The sequence below is a fragment of the Brienomyrus brachyistius genome, unplaced genomic scaffold (assembly GCF_023856365.1).
Source record: "Brienomyrus brachyistius isolate T26 unplaced genomic scaffold, BBRACH_0.4 scaffold398, whole genome shotgun sequence".
Taxonomy (NCBI): domain Eukaryota; kingdom Metazoa; phylum Chordata; class Actinopteri; order Osteoglossiformes; family Mormyridae; genus Brienomyrus; species Brienomyrus brachyistius.
In genome coordinates, this window is record NW_026042673.1 from 61,045 (window position 1) to 67,112 (window position 6,068).

The following is a 6,068-nucleotide window of genomic DNA, read 5'->3' on the forward strand; positions in this document are numbered from 1 at the left end:
GAGGGAGTCGGAGGGGAGACCAGGGAAGGGGACGAAGGAGCTGGAAGGGACCCTGGCGAGGGCAAGGAGAGAGGGGGAGCCGCAGCAGACGGCGACGTCCTCCGACACGCCAGAGCGGGAGGACCAGCAGGCGAATGAGGAGCCGCCGTCGGGGGGCCCGCAGGCAACCGATAAGACGCCGGAGGAGGGACCGAGGCAGGGCGACGAGGCCGCGGAGGGGGACCCGCAGACGACAGCCGACCCGGAGGGCCAGGACCCGCAGGTGCCGACCAAGCCCTAGCGCCGGCGAGGGAGGGCGAGCCAGGGGGCTGGGCGGGTGGGACCCCAGCCGTGCGTCTGTGTCCTCTCCCCTTATGGGACACAGACATAAGGACCTGCGGCCGGGGTCGGGCTCGTCGGGGTGAGGGTACCAGAGTCACAGGGGGAGAAGGGACTGGAGTGGGGCCAGGGACTGGAGCTGCAGGCTGCAGAGGGAGCGCCTGCCCGGGAGCTGCAGGCAGGGAAAGCGCCTCGGACGTGGGCGCGGTAGCTGCAGGCAGCGGAGACGGCTGCTCGGGCTCTGGGGCCGCAGGGGGCACTTATTTTATTATATAAAATAAGTGTCACACAACCGGGGTGACATGCCTTGCCTGCTTGTGGGATGAGGAAGACTCAGGGACTGGAAATGGGATTAAAACTGAAGATGTGCTCATTCCTTTGTGTATTTACAAATTTTCCTTCCGTCAGACATGAGGAGTTTGCTGCTATATTTGGCACTAATAGAGATTCTGATGCTGCTATTTTTATTGTCTATTAGTTTGTTATTATTTACAAGTTCTGTTGTGTTTTTGCATTTTTCTCTTCTGGTTAATTAACTGCTGTCTGTTTGCTGTGAAGTATGAGTGTGGTGAGTAAGACTCAGGGACTGGAAGTGGGATTACAACTAAAGATAACATGCTTATTCCTTTTTGTATTGTTTACAAATTTCCTTCCGTCAAACATGAGGAGTTTGCTGCTATATTGTGCACTAACAGAGATTCTGATGCTGCTATTTTTATTGTTTATAAATGTGTTATTGTTTCCAAGTTGAGTATTCAATAAATGCTAAATTGAGAAATTTTGTGTATCGTTTGTTATTATTAGTGTGATATTTTACCATGCAAATAGAGGGGAAAACGTCCAATTATCGGCCAAAAAAAATCAGCAGCATATATCGGCCATCGCCTGACCCTTGACTTGAAAAACCCATATCGGTCGACCTCTAGTAACAGTACATTCTGTCCAATTCATCCATCGAGTTAAGTCACACACCCACTTGAGGGGGCACTCCGGCAGACGTGAGGATGGGGATGTTCTTTCCGCTATAACATCCACTGCAGAAGTACATCTCGCTCCTGTTCACAGGGCTTACTTCAATGATGAAGCAGGGCTGGTTGTCTGGACAAGAAGTTGTCCTGCTGCTGGGTCTCGGTGCCGTTTTTCCACCTAAGCTTGAAGGTGGAAATGTGTTCCAACTTGGTCCCTGGGACTGCAGCATAGCCAAACATCGCGAGCAGCGTCGGCCACACCCACCACCAGAACCATCACACCGTCCTATACACATAAAGAAGAACTAAAACATAGAGTGTTGTGACAATCTATGCGTTAATGTTTGGCAGCATAGGTGATTCATTAAAATTATACCGAAGAATGGAAAATGTGATATTTAGAATATTTTTTGCCATTTAGTAGCTAATTTAAGCACTTACCCAATGCCTCAATTTGTTTTAGGTCAGTAATGTCTGAGCCAAAAGAATGAATGTATGAATTTAATACAATTCACCCACTCCCACCCACACACAAATCTGAAATTCAATTTAAGACACTTCTTAAACATTAGTGCATTAACAAAAAAGGAAAATCTTAAGAGATTCAGTAGGATTTTCTATGTTAGACTTAAGCTAATAGTTCAATAGTTTTTACATATTTCAATATACCAATTTGACTTTAATGTTGAAACAGATGCTAAAACATGGAATAATTTCATAACTAGAGAAACATGTTATTCACAAACACTAGCAAAGGTAGCTTATAGTTAAGCTTACTTAAGTCAGCAAGTCAGGCTACAGTGTGTAAGAATAGTCGTAAACGATAATTTGTCTCAGTCTTACATGACAGAATAAGTAAACAGAAAATATAAAATGGCTGAAACAGCGTCATTAACGCCAGCTACAGTAGAGGCGCAGAAAAGGTGTCATGACTGAAGTATTCCCAAACTCTGGAAGACCGTATGCGAGCCTTTTTTGCCGCGTGTTTCTCCAGAGGCTCCGGAGCTCCGCTGGTTGAGACAGCCATGTTGGTTCATGTGCAGGGGGACGAGCGGCAAATTTCTTTTTTGCAGGGTGGTAGGTGATGTCTCATTAATATTTATGAGAGAAGTGCTACATGATTGGCCAGTGCATGCCAGTGCATGCCCAAAATGGTGCGGCACTGCATCCAAGCCTGCGGCACTCAGAGTCACAAATACAGTGGAAACCATTTGTAGTAATTACGTCTGTCTGGCTGATTTCCAACTAATTGATATTTGTATATTTATTACATGAATATAAGGTAATATAAGGTAATAGAAGAGGTATTTAATGGTTTTCCATCTGAGGAATTTGCAAAAAACTGCAGTGCATGATGGGTCGGACCTAAAGGCTGCCTTAACGTCCTCATCTGTATGACGACATACATCAAGACTAGGAAGGTGCATAATGTTCATGTCTGGTTGCGTTTGTTGGTCCAGAAAGTAATTCAATTTCGCCATGTAGGTTACGTTCTTAAAAACTGCTTGGATATAGCCCGATTATATGCTGTGGGCCTTTTAATTTCTTTGTTTACCAGGTAGGCTACCTTCTTTAAACTGCGTTTTGTTAGACTACATATTTAGGGAGGTCTTTATAAATTTATAGTAGTCTTCATAAATATGTGCATAGTTTAGCCTAACCCAGCCACTTAAGGGAGAAAGCCAGCTCAACTAGGTGTCGGTCCCAAGCCCGGATTAATGGGGAGGGTTGGCGTCAAGAAATAAAGAGACTGTATCTTCACTGCATGACTGATGTCAAAATGTGTGAAATATGTGGTTGTATTAATAAATGCATTAAAGTAGGTTAATGATTCTGTGCTGTCTAAATTGTATAGAAAATTTCTACGTATAGCCAAACAAATCTCCTCCTGTTTGAAAAGGCATAGAAAAAGCAATTTAGCCACTAAAACTTTACAGTTTTTGTGAGGGACAGTCGAATTCTCTCGTTTCTCTCGTCAAGTTTTTTTGTGATCCTGCACCTACACTTTGCCGGCCCCAGGAGGATGGGCTCCCCCTTTGAGTTTGGTCCCTCCCAAGGTTTCTTCCTTCTTGGGAGTTTTTCCATCCTATCGGCGCCTATGGCTTACTCACTGGGGGCTTTGGGTGGGCATGATATAAAGCAAAGCATTTTCCCTCCCAGTTTCCTCCTCTGGTCCACATTGCAGGACCATCAGCCATCAGAAACAGTCAGACGGTCTCCTTCAGCTTCTTTAGTGTCCTTGGAAGCCAAGGCAGTTTTAGGTCTGAGAAGAGGTTTATCAGAAGGACACATATTACGTCGTTTGTCCTGAAATGTAACATGGGGAGGAAAAGTTAAGCGGTTTAGTCAGATTGGAGTCGTTTATTCAGCAGTGGCAGCGCCAGTGACTTAATGCTACAGGTGCTATAGGGGAGTGAGATTATTTAGAGCGGGTGCTTTAGCTTTTCAGCTTATGTAGATGGTGTATAGAAGCACACAGCACGATAAGCTACAGCATGGATAAAATAGGATAAAATATGAAATTCTAACGTCTAGCTCACAGAGCCTCTATGTGTACTTTGAAGAAAAAATACACTACAAGTATGCTGTAAAAACCGCAAAAATGTCTTACACAATATACAGATTTTACAGATAGTTAAAGAAAAAATGAAACCAATATTTTGGGGGTGCTGTGGGGGTACTATGGTCATTGGAGGAGGAGCTAGAGCCCCCCCCCCCAAGCTTTTCCTTGGTGCTGCCACTGTTGTTCAGATTAAAAGTAACATTGTCATTAATAAACAGTACTCTGATCAAATTTTTGCATGTACAAACACAATCAAAGTTTAACCACATGTTTAGACACAATTCACACACCTGTTACATTTCCATAATGCTAAGACTCTCTACACTTACTTCATCCACTTTCTTGTTTGGTACACAGTCATTTGATGGATGTGTAAGATCATTACCAGACCGTCTGCTGCAAACTCTACAGTTAATGAATGGCTGCAAAAACACACAGACACACAAAAACAGTATTTAAAGAGTGGTGGGCAATAAATACAGTGAGAGAAGGTGTAGTAAAGATATATCTAATGATTTAAGGCAGAGCTGCTGGAGTGCAGGGTTTAATGACACAGAACAATTTTAGAGGAAAGAGCTTCCAAAGCAGGGTCACCATAAGGCTATATTATACAAAGCAAGTTCATCTAAAAGTATGAACAACAAATCCCGTTTAACTGAACACTGCTCTGTATTAAAATACTGTCCTCCGATCAAGCTAAGTGGTCCTGTAGTTCACTATTTAAAGAGGTAAATTTAAAGGGTAATTCACACTGCACATCTACCCTGCTCTGACCAGGTTTAATTACTGGCTTTCTAATTAAAACAAGAGTTAAGTCCTGCCCTTTCACCACAAAACACCACACTGCCATTTAAGGCTGATTTCAACAATGAGTTTTAGTTAACCTGGCTCGATTGAGTTAACTCTGGGTATGTAAAACCCGCTTTGTAGTACAGCCCACAGGTCTTTAAATAAGGCCAGCTAGGGTTCATAGCTCGAAGCATAATCTACAGGTCACCCCTCAGATGATTAGCATTTGCTTCTGCCTGGTAATCCAGCCTTTAAGCCTGTAAACCTACTAAAATTTGAGAATAAGGTGAAGGAACTGGCTCTTTGAGGCCACCTATGTATTTGTTACTTTATTGTTGGCTAACTTTCCCCCGCAGGGCATCAAAAAAGTTAACATGAACCTAAATTAATTTGCTAACTGATATGTCCAATGCTCACAGTCACAGTGACTCTTTACTTACCCTCTTGTCCATGAAAATACAGTCAGCCCGATGGTCTGTTGCAGTTGACTTTGGACATTTTGTTGCTCTCAAGAGAATCTCAATGTCAATGTATTCACTGCTGATCTAAATCACATAAACACGTTATATACAAAATTGCCTACAACTGTTTTAAAGGCAATATAACAAACAATAATCACCCAAAAAATGGCAAACTGTCACAGACTTGACTGCAGCAGATTCAGAGAGAAACTGTGAGAAGGTAAAATTGACCAGGGCTGAGATATACAACCATCACTTTCATTGTGAAGAGACATTAAGCATCATATGCATTGAAATTAAAACATCAAAATCAATGTGATACTCATTAGTTCAGCTTGCAGATGATGAAAGTTTCACACTTTTGTAAACACTTTCTCAGCAGTTACCTTCGGACGGCCCTGGATGTTATAGAAATTCATGTGCTGACGGGTTCCTTGATGAGCATTTTCGACTGCGAGTTTAATGGCCGTCTTGTGAGTGCAGGGAGACTGTGGTAATCTTGCTGGGCCTCTGTGGAGATAAGCAGAGCTCCATAAGCCAAAACCAGAAGCAGCAGGCGGGTCATCTTCCTCTCAGCTTTGAAGGGAGAAGCAGGACTGAGGACACTGATCTGTGGTCCCCTTATCCAGCACGTCCAGGGGCGTGTCCTTCACTCGAAACAAACAGACCTTTGAACAACATTGGAAAACTCTTCAGGATGAATTGAGGCAGGTGGTCAAGTGGGTTTATTGTTATTTCAGCAATATACACAGTACACAGTGAAAGGAAACATTGTTCCTCCTGGACCACGGTGCAACACAAAGAAGAAAAACAGAAACAACACAAGATGACACAAGTGCGGGCAAGATAGAACTATACAGAGTGAAAGGAGCACAAACAGAGGGAGAAAGTGCAAGATAAACACAAGAGCAACAATACAATACTACAGGACAAGACAGCGCAGTCAAGAACACAGAGTGCAGCCAGAGC